Below are 14,401 nucleotides of genomic sequence, written 5' to 3' on the forward strand. Positions count from 1 at the left end.
TTTTAATCCCTATTGACTTTCATAAAAAAGAAGGAGAACCTTGGTTTGCATAAAAGTGCAAGATGTTAATAGTAGAGTGAAAAGGGGCAGCGCATATACATAATTTGTGTGGAGAACGAAGCGCAGCAGCGTGAGGATGAATTTTTTTTTATGCATGGTAATGCAGTGAAAAGAGTTAGTGTATGGACACAACAGTGCAAGGCGTGAATGAAAAAGGGAACGAGAAGAAGATTGAGTGATGCAAGGAGACTATAACGCACAACAATGTGAAACATAACAGAGAGAGGTTAAAATGTAATGTTTGTTGGTTGCGAAGTAAGCTGAGAGCGAATGAGGTATTGGGTCTGAGGAAATAAAAAAAACGCACAGGAGTGTGAGGAAATGAAAAACCCACACCGTATAGAACAGGGGAAGCGTGATAAAGGAGCCATGCACAACAATTCATAAGTGTAAAGGAATTTTTATTGTTGAAAGAAAAATGTATGGGATGAAATAGCATATGTAATTTTTTTATTTGTAATGTAAATGTGAAACTCACGCCAGTGAGAATGAAGATATGTGTTTTTACACATCAGTGAAAAGGTGAATGAAGCAAGAGGATTTTTATTTAGAGAAGTATATGTAAAACTATGTTTTTACAGCAGTAAATGTAAATGAGATTTTTACACACAGCAGTATAAAATCTTAGAAGGAGACATAGTAACTTCTTGATTGGTTGAAATGTATTTTTGTTGAATCCGTCTATTAAAGAGGAAGTGCTTTTAAGCACAGTCACTTGGTGAATCCCTTTGTTAAAGAGGAAGGTGCTTTTCAGCACAGTGTAATGGTGAATCTGATAGAGGAAGATGTTTCAGCATATACTCGTGAATCCCTCTGTCAAGAGGAAGGTGCCCTTCACCAGTGTCTCAGGTGAATCACTCTTAAGAGGATGAATCTTTTGATTGTTTGTGGAATTGCATCTAAATCAGTGTTGGTGAATCCCTCTATCTTAGGAAGACCTTTGTGTAACAGCAGTTTAGTAATCCCTCTCTTAAGAGGAAGAACTTTTTTCTGTAACATCTAGTCATATTGATGTATGTAAAGTTTTTTTGGGGTGTAGAAAAACTCTGTTTCTCAGAGTCAAAAACAACTTCCCTGTGCAAAAGATCTTGTGGTAGAAAAACAGAGCATTGACTCTCTGTTTAGTTTGTTTGTTTTTTGGATTTTACCAGAAAAATCCCCAACAGTTTTCACGCCAGTCACTATTGATAACGGATACTGTTTTCGAGAACGAGGGATGTGCATGAGAATGGCGATAAATAATTCTAATAACCAATCGTTTTAATTCTGATCTATTCTATTTGTATTGTATTATTTCAAAAATTGATATATTGTAAAGTGTGATTTTGGTTTTTAGTTACTGTAAATATTTCGTAGTTAAGGTGTGTCAAAGTCAATGCCATGTATCATTACTTATACCACAACGTTTATATCATAAAGATCAAATATGTAGAAAATGATAGTGACGACTGCCTGAAACAAAAGAGAAATACACTTAAGAAGTCCGCAGGATTCGCTTAATTATACAAGTTTACAGTGTTCTCTCAATGCAAGGAAAAATTTCCGTCCAAAATTCTATTGACAAGTTCACTTAAATTCAGCCATTCGTAGTCCAATGACTGTGCTGGCAGCAGATTTCAGCTGGATCGGAAAATCCTGATGAAGATAAATATGGAAACCTGGTCTTTAAACAATAGCCAACGAAAGATTCATAACAGTTATATCAACCTTTACAAGGGAATGCCACCCACAATAATTTAATGTGCAATTGGTCAAATTCCACCCAGACGCCAAACCCAATAATTCCAAGTCTTCAGCTAGCCAGTCAGCCAAACGGCGATAAATATTGTCAAGTGTCATCTCCATTGCCTTTAGCCGAGTAATCAAACTGGCATTCTCTTATTGCAGACGTCTTAGACGACTGCCTGTGCTCAAATTTTCACTGGCCTCCTCATGATTATTGTTATCACAAAGCTGCGGGCTGGTAGTAGGGTTACTATTAATAACAGATGTGGAAGTGGTATGTAGTTCGGGCCTGTGATGTGTGCTAGGGTTAGGGTTAGGGTTAATGGTTCGATAAATGGGAATGTAATCGCGTGGGTAGTCTGGTCCAGGAGCATAATGCGAGCTAGGGTTAGGGTTAACGGGAGTAGCGATGGCAGTGTAATCGGGTGGAGTATCGAATGCAATACCGCCATTTTTCCTTGCCTGCACGAGAAACGAAGTGGTATTGCGGGGAGCAGGCGGATGATACAGATAATTACTCCTCTCGTTCTCTGTGCAAACCCTTAGATCTCCTCGCATATTATTATTTTTGAATCAAACGAAGGGAATGTGGAGAGAGTAATGGAGGATTAACTGATAGAATTTTGAAAGGAAAGAGAGGTAGCAGAGTTTATTTCTTGATCGAACGGAATACGATCGTTAACTTATATATAACCCAATAGTCGGTCATAGTCGGTGAACTACTTGGCACCAACAACCTCTTTGAACCTCCATCCAATGTTACCATTGTGTTTACATGTGCGTCCCTAACCTAGTTGGGCGTTTCGATAAGTGTATAGCGAAAATGACCCTTTTTTATTCATTGAAAAATAACAGCTTTTTAACAATTTTAAACCTGTATATCTATTAGGTATTTTAGTTATCTAATTTGATAATTTGTTTTAAGAAAAAATCTTCCCTAAAAATCGCATTGATATTTTAAGGTCAAAGTGTTTCAAACCGTTGGTTTATCCAATGAGATAACTTTGCATTTTATTTTATAATATTTATCAAATATAACTATTTAAAAATTAGCATTGTATTAATAAATATAAGATTCAAATAAATAATTAAAATAAGTAATTTATTAATTGATAAATTAATAATCAATTTTTTAAACTATTTAAATTATTTTTATTCATTTAATATTCAAATATAACTTTGAAAAACAATAATACTTAATCATAACTTTTATTATATATATATGAATGATAATTTGTTTTTAAATAAGATATTAATTAACATAATTACATTAAAGACGGTTGTCCATATCTTTTTTCACACTTTTTTGAATTAATGATGTTTATCTATTTGTGTCATTTTTAATAATATATTTATGTTCTTTCAGAAACAACATGTTTGAGTAGGATTAATAGATTTTCAAATTACAAGTATAGATCTATCTTAATTCTGAATCTACCCATCATTGAGAAATCAAATCTCTTAAGATGCAAACCTCTTACTGAGTGCAAGAGTTAAAATTGATCTATATATTAAATCATTTTTATTGTTAATATCTTTTAAAATGTTACAGATTAACTTCGTATTCTTTTTAACGAGAAATCTGTCCATACAATTTCAAGCAAAATTATGGTTTTTTTTACTGTTTACAATAAATTTTTGAATGTATAAATAGATTCAAAACAAAAATCCATGGAACACACAAATTCTATAGATTAAAGAACTTAAACTCAAGTTTTAAAAAATATCTGCAGAATTTTGGTTAAAATTAACCAAAATTGTCCGTTGAAAAATGTCATTTCTTATATTAGTTAAATTAGAATAATTTATTTATGGTTGACACTAAAATATTTGTTGTCATTAATATATTTTTATTTTAAATATTACATGTCAAATAAACATAGAATTAGTTACACATCATGAAATATCAATATATTATGTTTACATAAATAGAGAACTAGTTACACATCATGCAATTTCAATAATATCATGTTTACATGTCTTATGGGAACTCTATATTAAGTAGTAAAAAAATTACATATCTCCCTCATACTAAAAAGTAAATTATATTTTTTTATTTCAATTACTTTATTTCTCAATTTGAGATAAAATTAAGGTGGGCATTGAAGTATTTTATTTATAAAAAAAATTGATTTATAGACCCTAAAACTTCTCTCCAATATTGAGCCAACATTTAAATGTTTACACTCATTTATGAACACTACACCATCTCTCTCATAATAGGCTTTAGAGCACCTCTTGGTGCTCAAATATTAATATTAATAATATTAAAATATATGTGAAGCAACTAAATGAAAAAAAAAGAGAAAATGGTCCAACCCACTAATGACACTATATAGGAAAAAAAATTCTCTATTTGGAAGAGAAAGAAAAAAGAGGAGACTAGATATCAACACTTACTTTAAATGGGAAACAAAAATGCATATCTATTGATGGAATATGTAGTTAGAACAAGGGATAAAACCCCCAACCCACCTCTAGCACCAGTTAAGGATGTGGCATAGGATACACTCATCGAGGAATGTACTTGGTGGGTAGGAGAGTTAAACCTTAAAGTGATAGGGATTCCTTTACCTCTTCCAACCTTAGTTCCTTTGGTGGTTGAGACCTTATTAACTAAGTATAATCTAAATCTTCCTATGTGACCCGTGATATGGCTTGACTTGGGTGAAGTTCCAATTTGAGGCACTTAGAGCCAAGTTTAAATTGTTTACTTTTACTTGTAGGATCTTCCCTGATGAAGATCTCATTAGAACATAGGTTGCAAAGATTAATTTCTTCATAGATTTGGTCACAAAAACACAATAGGAAAGTAAATGGACAACCATTAGGAACCACATAGTAGTCATCTGGGACTCTTTTCCACCCAGGTGGAAACCTTAGTCAAGGGATTTAAAATGATGTGCCCATTAGGAGGGGCAATAGGGTACATCCATTTTCATTAATTGCTGGAATGGAAATGGATCTTTTTGGTAATTTTCAGGTATACTATATGATTCTCATGGATAGTGGGACAACTTCTTCATCACAAAGACACATGAGAGCCTTGTTTGGTATGTCTCAAACATTATAGGATACCATCAATTTTCAGCAAGTGGGCAAGAGACAAGGAGCTTGAGGATATCATGGGTTTAGGTGGAGTTGATTATTTTAACAAAATATCCATTCAAAGAAGGATTTAATTGGTGGTCACAGATGAGTTTAGCATGTTTATGTGGGTATGGATTCAAGGTTATTCCCCTCTCTTAAGAGCCATTTACATTTCCGTGTTTTCAACATATACAACTCATAATGGGCTTGATAGGAACCCCTTTATCATTTTGTATGCCAACATCAACTAGTTCTCAAGAGATTTGGAGTTTATCCTTCTAGGTGACTTTGACCTCTACACTAAATCCCTTTGAACTCCTCTCTATTATTACTTAGAATATATTTTGCGTCTAAGAGATAGATCTATAGTTAGTGGGGCTCGACCAGATATATAATGATGCATTGGGGCCCCTCATAACCTATGATTAATACATTTTTCACTTTGGGGAATATCATGAGTTGTTAATTCTTAATGAGTTCATATGTTTCCCATATTCTTAATATTTCATTTGCTAACCTCATGGAAGAGGCGATAAGTGTTGTTGATTATGTCCTATGTAGCAAAAACCTCCTCCCCTTTATTCATAAATTCTCTGTTTCCCCATCCCTACCATGATTATGCTCTCCTTTCGTTCTCTCTCTCGTTTGACACCATCCTTTGCCACAGAAACCCCAGAAGAAAGACGAGTGGGTATAAGAAGAATTGTTGCCGATTCCATCCAATTTTAGGAAACAATAGCATATTTTTGCCTGATCGATATAAAAAATATAAATGGAATTTTCACTTGGAACAATCAAAGAGGATGAGCGCAACAAGTGGCTTCCAAACTAGATTGTTTCCTAGTCACAAAATCCATTATGACTCGAGAAATACTCTTAGACACATCCATTCCCCAAATTCATGTTCCTGATCATTGGCCTATATGTCTTAATATTGACAAACATACTCAACCAAGTAAAATACCCTTTCATCTAGAAAATTTTTGGTTAGTGTCTATATTTTCAAGCTAAGATAAAGGAGTGTTGGGAGGAGTAGTTAAGGCACATCTATATATAAGCTCCAAAATTAACTCAAATACATCAAATGGTAGCTCGAAGTCTAGAATGAAACAAAATTTAGCAATATTTTGGAGGAAAAGCATAGACTAGAAAAGATGGAAATAACACAATAGGAAGCCATTTTGCATGGCCAATCAAAGAAAAATCCACCACTCTTACTGATTTTGAAGAGAGATAAAAGTAGGAAGAACTTCTTTAGCAAAACAAATTTAGGGTATGATGACCTGGGGAGGGGCACAAAAACCTCCTTCACCTCCATCATCTCCATCATCCTCTTCTTCTTCTTCTTCCAGTGCAGCGTCTGAAATGGATAAGAAACCTAAGAAATCATATCCTTTGAAACTTGATGTTAAATTTGAGTTACCTATTTATGATGGTGAAATGAATCCTGAAAAGTGAGATAACTAGATAAAGCAGTTAGAAGTGTATTGTCACATTCATAAAATTTCTAAAGATAAAACTGAAATTTAGTTAGCTACACTTAGAATAGGGGCAACAACTTTAATCTCGTGGGAAAGAAAAACTCAGTTAGATGTTAAGAGTACATGAAAGATTATCTCTTCATGGTCTAATTTTTTGAAAGCTCTTAGGAAACAATTCTATCCTTTAGGATACATGGAACAAGCTATTATTGATTGGTAGCATCTAAAGTAAGGTAAAGGGCATAATGATCAGGAGTTTACTCAGGAATTCAGGAAGAAAGCATTGGCGCTTGGTATTTCACTGGATACATGTGAAACTTTATTAAAATAAATTGGCAATTTACATTCATATTTGCAGCATACTTGATTAATGTTTAATCCTAATGATTTTGAAGAGGTGTGTGTTCAGGCCATACATTTTGAACAAGGTGGTAGACCATTCAAGTTTCCATCTCAGTCATCCAAAGATATGGAAACCAGAGAATCCAAAGATAGTAAGGGGAACATTTCAAAGAGAAATAAATCAACGATCGTTAACAAGGAAAGACCTACCTATTCTCATTGCCGGAGAATCGGTCATGATGAATCGAAGTGCTGGAAACTTCATCCAGAACTTAAGCCCAAAAATTTCGTTAAGGCGAAGGATGAAAATAAGGCCATTGCAGCAGTCCAGCAGGATCTAGGTTTAGATTTAGGTGATGAATGGAGAATAATCGCCATGGTTATGACGGGTAAAACTTATGATACTCGTTCAAGTTCAAAAACTAATGTATCTTCTTCAAACATAATCCTTCACATGAGGATAAACGTGTTGAACTCTTCCACATATGGATAACTTCTAAGCATACAAAGATTGACACAATGTTTGACAGTGGATCACAAGCAAATTTAATATTCGAGCATATAGTTAATCAATTGGGATTGGAGACATAGAATCATCCAAGACCATACCCATTAGGTTGGATTAATAAATCAACTAAGATACATGTCACAAAGAAATGCCGGTTAAAATTTGCAATTACATCTAAGTACATTGATGAAGTGGAGTTATCTTAGGAAGTCCTTATCTTTATGATAGAGATGCAGTGTTTTACAGAAGAGAACATAAATATCACCTAAAGAAAGAAGGGGTTGAGTTTATTATTAGGGCACATAAAGTCAAATCAAACTTGGATTTAATTGTTATAAATCAATTTAACGAGTTTATAAGTTCAAGTAAATATGTACTAATGGTTATTAAGGAACAACATAAGGTTGATTGTTCAATAAGCGAGATTTAGTTTATAGATCAATTGGTTAAGGTGGTTAATTATTTTCTAAGAAGTCTTATTCTTGAATAGGATGAGAAACATGAGATACATTTAATGTCCTAAAAACATCTTCTTAAAGATAGAATGAATATCAATTCATTCATTTAACTGAATTACAAAAGCTATCATCATCAGCAGTGTATTGCAGGGAATGGTACATGTGAGTCCAATCAGAGACTTGTTTCAAATGGTATGTTTATTTTCAGTTTCAGGGATGCAATTGAGTATTGGGGAAGTCAGTGTTACATTTCTTTGGTATTGCATCATCATTTCACGCTTTTAAAAGTAATGAAACTTCTATTAAAGTGGAGAGGAAGTCTATAAGTTTTCATGACAAAGAATTTTCAAAAGGAGATCTAAAGTTTACTTACCATGGTTTGAAAACTAATGCATTAAGTGAAATTTTTAGTCAACGGAAATATCGGTTAATAGACATAGTGATTCAAGTAAATCAACAATTACTTAGATACTTTCAGAATCAAACTAAGTTGCAGTAGTCTCTACATCACAGCTGGATGAGTTATGGACAACAAGTTCACTTAGTAATTAGTCAATAGGAAAGTAAATCAGGACAAGTAATTGATATGAAGTCAAAATAAAAGGAGTCTTCGTATATTTTAGTTATTCCAGAAAGTAGATTGTTAATACCCATCAGATGTATTGAATAAAGTTCTACAAATACTGTTTTTAAAGATGTTTCTGAATCACTAACTCATAATTCTTCATGGCAAGAATTCAATTTCCATGTGGATAACACGTTGTTTTCCCATCATCACAAGTTGTTCATACTGCAGATGGAAGAAATAGGTCACCGAATCCAAAGGTATCATGGTCAGCATCATGAAGGTCATCATCTATAGGTGATTGATTGAATGTATTGGTACATAGTTAAGTCAAGATGTAAAGAGAGGGAGTTCTACCTTTGTAGTTATGTTTTCATGGAATTCAGTTGATGTGATGTTGTATTTGGCTGTCGACTTATGCCAACGATAGTTCTGCAAAGATTTGGTCGACGTCATGTGTTTTGCCATTTGACTTTGCAGGAATTATGATTGATATAGTTGATTGTGTAAAAGGATTCAAAGTTAAAGTACCTCGTCGACGACATAGTCTTATCATCAACGCCACTAGTGTCACATACAAAGATGTGATGGTCGTCGTCATGCAATGTTTACAAATGTCGCACGATACCATGAGGATGTACAAGGGTCGATCATTTGGTAAAGGCTTCATTTTCACCGATGTCGCTTTGCAGAGCCGACATGGGTCTTGAAAAGTTAAAAGAAACTCTTTACCTAAGCCTAGACCTAAACCTTAACTTCTAAGCTATCTTTTCATTATTTTTTTACCCTAAGAATCCTATGTTCATAAACCCAATGCCTAAATCCTAATGCATTTTTCAAACCCTAAACCATAAATTCATCCTATGATAAGACCCTAGTCTTAACCAATAACTATTTATTAAATATATTAAACAAAGCCTAAAGTTCTAAAACCTAAGTCCTAAACCCTTTATACACCCCTCGGCCGTTTTTAACTATGAAAAAGATTGTAACTGTAATACATAGCCCTAATCATAGCCAAACTACATCGGAACTGGTTGCATGTGAACAATTACAGGTTAGCCGTCAGGTTTCATAATCCGCTGGTCACAACCGCAGTCATGACCATATCGGGGGACCGCCACCATGTGAACCAAGTGAGGAATTGACAATGTCAGAACCATAGTGGGTTTTTAGTAATGTGAACAACGTTGAAAAGCCGTTGAGGTTAGCACTTACCGTTTCGTTGTTGCAACCGCTGGAGGAGAGTGTGGTCACATGACAACTGTCACTGTAGATCGGAACCGCAGGGATGCAAAACCACATATATAACCGTTCTCCAAACAGGTTTTCACATGCGTTGTCATCACCCTCCACTCGGTTAGCTAACCACTAACATTTTCGGCCTTAATATAAAGTTTGGTTTGGGTTTTGTTATTAAATTTGGTTATCAATTAATACGAGGACCATGACATAAACCCTAGGTGGAAAAATCAACCCTAATTCAACCCTTCAAGTCACTACGTTCATGCCAAAATGAATAAGAGTGGTAATGATGCATCTTATAACTTTATAAAGGAGCATTTGCAGCCTTATGAAGAGTTAGTGAGGATTAAGAGTGGCTTTCAACTTTTGTATACAGGTTGTGGAGGGATAGAGGTGAATTTGTTTTTAGTGTTTTGGAAGCATCCGTAATCAGATTTGGAAACCGTAAGCAGTATTGGAAATATGGTTCAGAGAGCTTTCTGATGAGAGAGGTAAGAATTGCCTATGTGCAAGTTCAATCTGTCCAAATCACTGTCTAATCAATTTCTTCTTCTCATTCCTAATAAAAATTGTCGCCCATTTTGAAAGCAGACCTAGAGATGTAGTCCATGAGGGATGAACTCCGTAATCAATCTTGTTGTCTCGTATATCTGTGTATTCACTGTTTACGCTTCTATTTTGCATCTTAATTATGGTTTATCAGTTGTTGTAAAGTGTTCTGCTCCAACAGTTTTCCTCATTTTTCGTGCGTTCAATTATCATTCAAATCTCTAATGGCTAATCAATTCTACATCAGTATTTAGTATATGGTTATTTCAGATCAATGGTTCATGGAAATTTATCTTGTAGTGGGATTGAGTATGACTTGTGTCAGTAGAGACTTTTGGTCAATTGAATATTGATGACTTGGTTATTGCAGAGAGAGTTTTGTTGTGAGTTGTGCAGAGGAGATTGTATGGTAAGATTTGTGTTTAGTAATTGAGCATAATCTTATATGTGGTTCTAGTTTGAAAATCGAATGAAACATGGCCTATAGTGTTTGGGTTTTGAGTTAGATGAATCCACCGTGAAATATTTTGAAATTAGGTCCATAAAGAATGTGAGGGATGGAGCCTTTATTAAGGGAGTGGTAGCTTCCTTCTGATGGTGGCCAAAGAACTTGCTTAGGGAGTAGTAGGTTCCTTCCAGTGTAGATAGAGAAATAATAGAAGGTGGTTGGCTCCAATAGGTAGGATCTTGTGCACTAGTAGAAGTTTATGCCAATCCAAGATGTAAAATATGATTTTCTAAGAAGATGAAGACAACAACAATGGTAGATTTTCCTAGTTGGATTTTCCACCTAATATCTTGTGTTTCTATGTGATGATGATGTGTTGTTCTCTTATGTTACACTTTATTTTATGATTCTTATGTATAGATTTGATGTTATTATTTTAACATTATAAAGAATATTGAAAACAATTAAAGTTGAATTAGTAAGAAATATTGATTCACCCTCCCCCTCTCAGTATTTCTAAGAATTCTTAAAACCCATTCCCAGCATACAATAGGTGATCAAAAAAAATATTAAGCACATCCCTTCCTTGGTAACATTAGAAAAAAATGAGGCTATTCTTGAATTAATCTCATTTGAAGAAGTGGAAGCAATAATTAGAGAAATGCTACGTAGAAAGTGGAGTCCAAACAAAACTCTTCTATTGTATGATTTTTGATCATTTTTATCAAATTTTGATGATATTATTTTACCTAAAATTTGAAGATAATATATTTGAGGACTTATATATAGAGAAGAGATATATAGATGTAACCTTTCAAGATTTTGAAATTTTCATATATATATATATATATATATATATATATAAAGCCACAATCTCCATTTATAATATATATTTTTATAATATAAATAAAAATTACAAATTAACTTAGATTTAATTATATAAGTTAAAATAATAACTTATATTAATAATTATTATTTTTTAAAAATTCAATATTTACCCTAAATAATCTATTTATCTAATAATGATAGAAATTTATATAAATGAAAACAATATTATTAATAGCTAACCATTTTAATTCTCATGCTTATTGTATTAATTGAGAAAATGATATATTGTTGAAGTGTGATTATGGTTTTTAGTTATTTTAAACATTTTGTATTTAAGACATGTCAAAGTCAATGCCATGTATCTGAGTCATACCACAACGTTTATATCATAAGGATCAAATATGTAGAAAATGATGATCACGACTACTTGAAACAGAAGAGAAATACCGTGATTAAGAAGTGGACAGGTATCGCTTAATTATAGAAGTTTACGGTGTTTCCTCAAAGAAAGGAAAATTTTCCATCAAAAATTCTATTAAAAAATTCAGTTGAATTTGAGCCATTGGCAGTCTAATGACTGTGAGGGCAGTAGATTTCAGCTGGATCTGAAGATCCAGATGAAGATAAATATGAGAACCTGGTCTTTAAACAATAGACAACGAAAGATTCATAACAGTGAAATCAACCTTTATTACCGAAGCCCACCCACAATAATTTAATGTGCAGGTCTTCAACCCAGAAGCCAAACACAATAACACCAGCTCTTCAGCTAGCCAGTCACTGTTAATATCCGATACTGTTTTGTGAGAACTGTTGGAATGATAATTTCAAACTGCCAGAAGCTGATAGTTGAAAAGAAGTAGCGACTTTACTACAATGAACCTACAGATTTTTTCCTGCGATGCGATCCCATCGCATATCACACATTTCCTTGTCAACCTTTACTGCGTACCTTTGATTGTCTGCGACTGCGATTTCGCGATGCGATCTGATCGCATATCGCAAATCGCATGATTCAACAGTTATGGAAGCGGTGGCACATCTTTTCTCTTCCTCTGATGTGATGGTGCGATATTATGATAAGCCATGCATTAAATTCTGATAAGATATTTTCAGCCGTGTAATTAATGATATTTACTACGGTTGGTAAATGTAGGTGAAATTTTTAATTTTATTGTTTTCTATTTTACGGAAGCATGGGCACAAGCAACACGTATTGTAAGATATTTTTGTGTTTTTCATTATATAAAAAAAATGCAAGAGAAAAAATAAGTGTGTAGAATTAGAGAATGAGAGTTTTTTTTTTCTGCAACGCACATCAGTGCTGAACCTTTAGTTTTCTGAGATAATGAAATTGGTTTCTAGAAATGGAGCGTTCCTGATGTAATCCCTCTGAAGAGGAAGACTATTTTGTAACAGTTTTATTTTTGTTTTTTTCTAATAAAGATCCTGTATTAGAAACAGAGCGTTGTTCTCTGTGTTATTTCTTTTTTGTTTGAAATGAACAAAAATTTCTCAACATGGTATCAGAGCTAGTCTAGGCACTCAATGAGTCAAAAACAGAGTTTGTTTTTCACTATAGGAGTTGTAAGAAGCTTATCAAGCAGAAAAAGTCTTCTTTTCTTTTTATTATATAGTGAGTATCTCTTCTTTATTTATACAGGTTAAGATGGCAGATGCTGGAACTAGTTTGAAAAATTCCCAACTACCACAGTTTAATGGAAAAAATTACAGTTATTGGTCCATAACAATGAAAGCATTGTTTGCTTCTCAAGGAATATGGGAGCTGGTTGAAACTAGCTATGCTGAACCGACAGATGCGACAGCATTGGCTACTTTGACAGTAGCAGAAAGAGACCAATTGAAGAGTGACATGAAGAAGGATGCCAAAGCCCTCTTTCTTCTCTTCCAATCAGTACATGAAAGTGTTTTTCCACGGATATCAGCAGCAACAAAATCCAAGGAGGCATGGGATATTCTCAAAACTGCCTATCAAGGCATGGAGAAGGTGAAGACTGCAAACTTGCAGATGTTGAGGAGAGACTTTGAAACACTCATCATGAAGGAATTTGATACTATAGATTCATTTTTCACTCGGGTTATTGGGCTGATAACCCAGATAAGATCTCATGGTGAGATTCTTGAAGAAAGAAGGATTGTAGAGAAGATCTTGAGATGCTTACCCTCAAGGTTTGAAGCTGTTGTGATAGCAATAGAAGAAACAAAGGATCTCTCACAGTTCACAGTAGATGAACTGAGTGCTTCTCTTATGTCTCATGAACACAGACTGAGTAGAGGAACATATTCCTCTTTTGAGCAAGTTTTCAAGACTCAGATGTCTTTCAGCCAAGGAAAAGGTCGAGGTAGAGCAAATAACAGAGGTCATGGAATAAGCCAAGACAAAGGCAGAAATAATCCTGCAAGCACAAGTGGAAGGAGCTGCAATCAGAACCAAGATGAAGGTTCAAGCAAACAGTGAGCTCATGGACAAAGGTATGACAAATCCCAAGTCCAATGTCATTATTGTAAGAAATATGGGCACTACGCCAATGAATGTAGAAAAAAACAAAATGACATGAATAGTAGGCAAAATGCTAATTTTGCAAATGAATAAGATAAGAATCCAAAGATTGTGCTGTTAACATGTAATATTGCACAAGACAAACAAGAAGATTTTTGGTTCTTAGACTCAGGTTGTAGTAATCACATGACTAAAAATATTGCAATGTTTGCCAATCTGGATGAAAATGTAAAATATGAGGTAACAACAGGAACTGATAGTAAGATATCTATCAAGGGTAAGGGCAGAGTCAGTATCCAAGCAAGAAATGGAGAATAGATGATTGTGCCAGAGGTATACTATGTACCTGGTCTGAAATGTAATATTTTGAGCATTGGACAGCTCATTAACAAAGGTTACAATGTGTTCTTCAAAGATGATATGTGTACAATCAGAGACATACCTCCAAGTGAGAAGATCATCGCACAAGTGCAGATGGCTAGCAATAGAATGTTTCCTCTCAAACATAGGGCAGATTTGAAGGAAGGAAGAGCTATTGCAGCTGTAACACAAGAAGTCTTTCAGGAACAAGTGAAAGATGA

Source organism: Pinus tabuliformis, chromosome 8 (assembly GCF_031772625.1).
Source record: "Pinus tabuliformis cultivar Carrire ecotype Pingquan chromosome 8, CPIR1, whole genome shotgun sequence".
NCBI lineage: Eukaryota > Viridiplantae > Streptophyta > Pinopsida > Pinales > Pinaceae > Pinus > Pinus tabuliformis.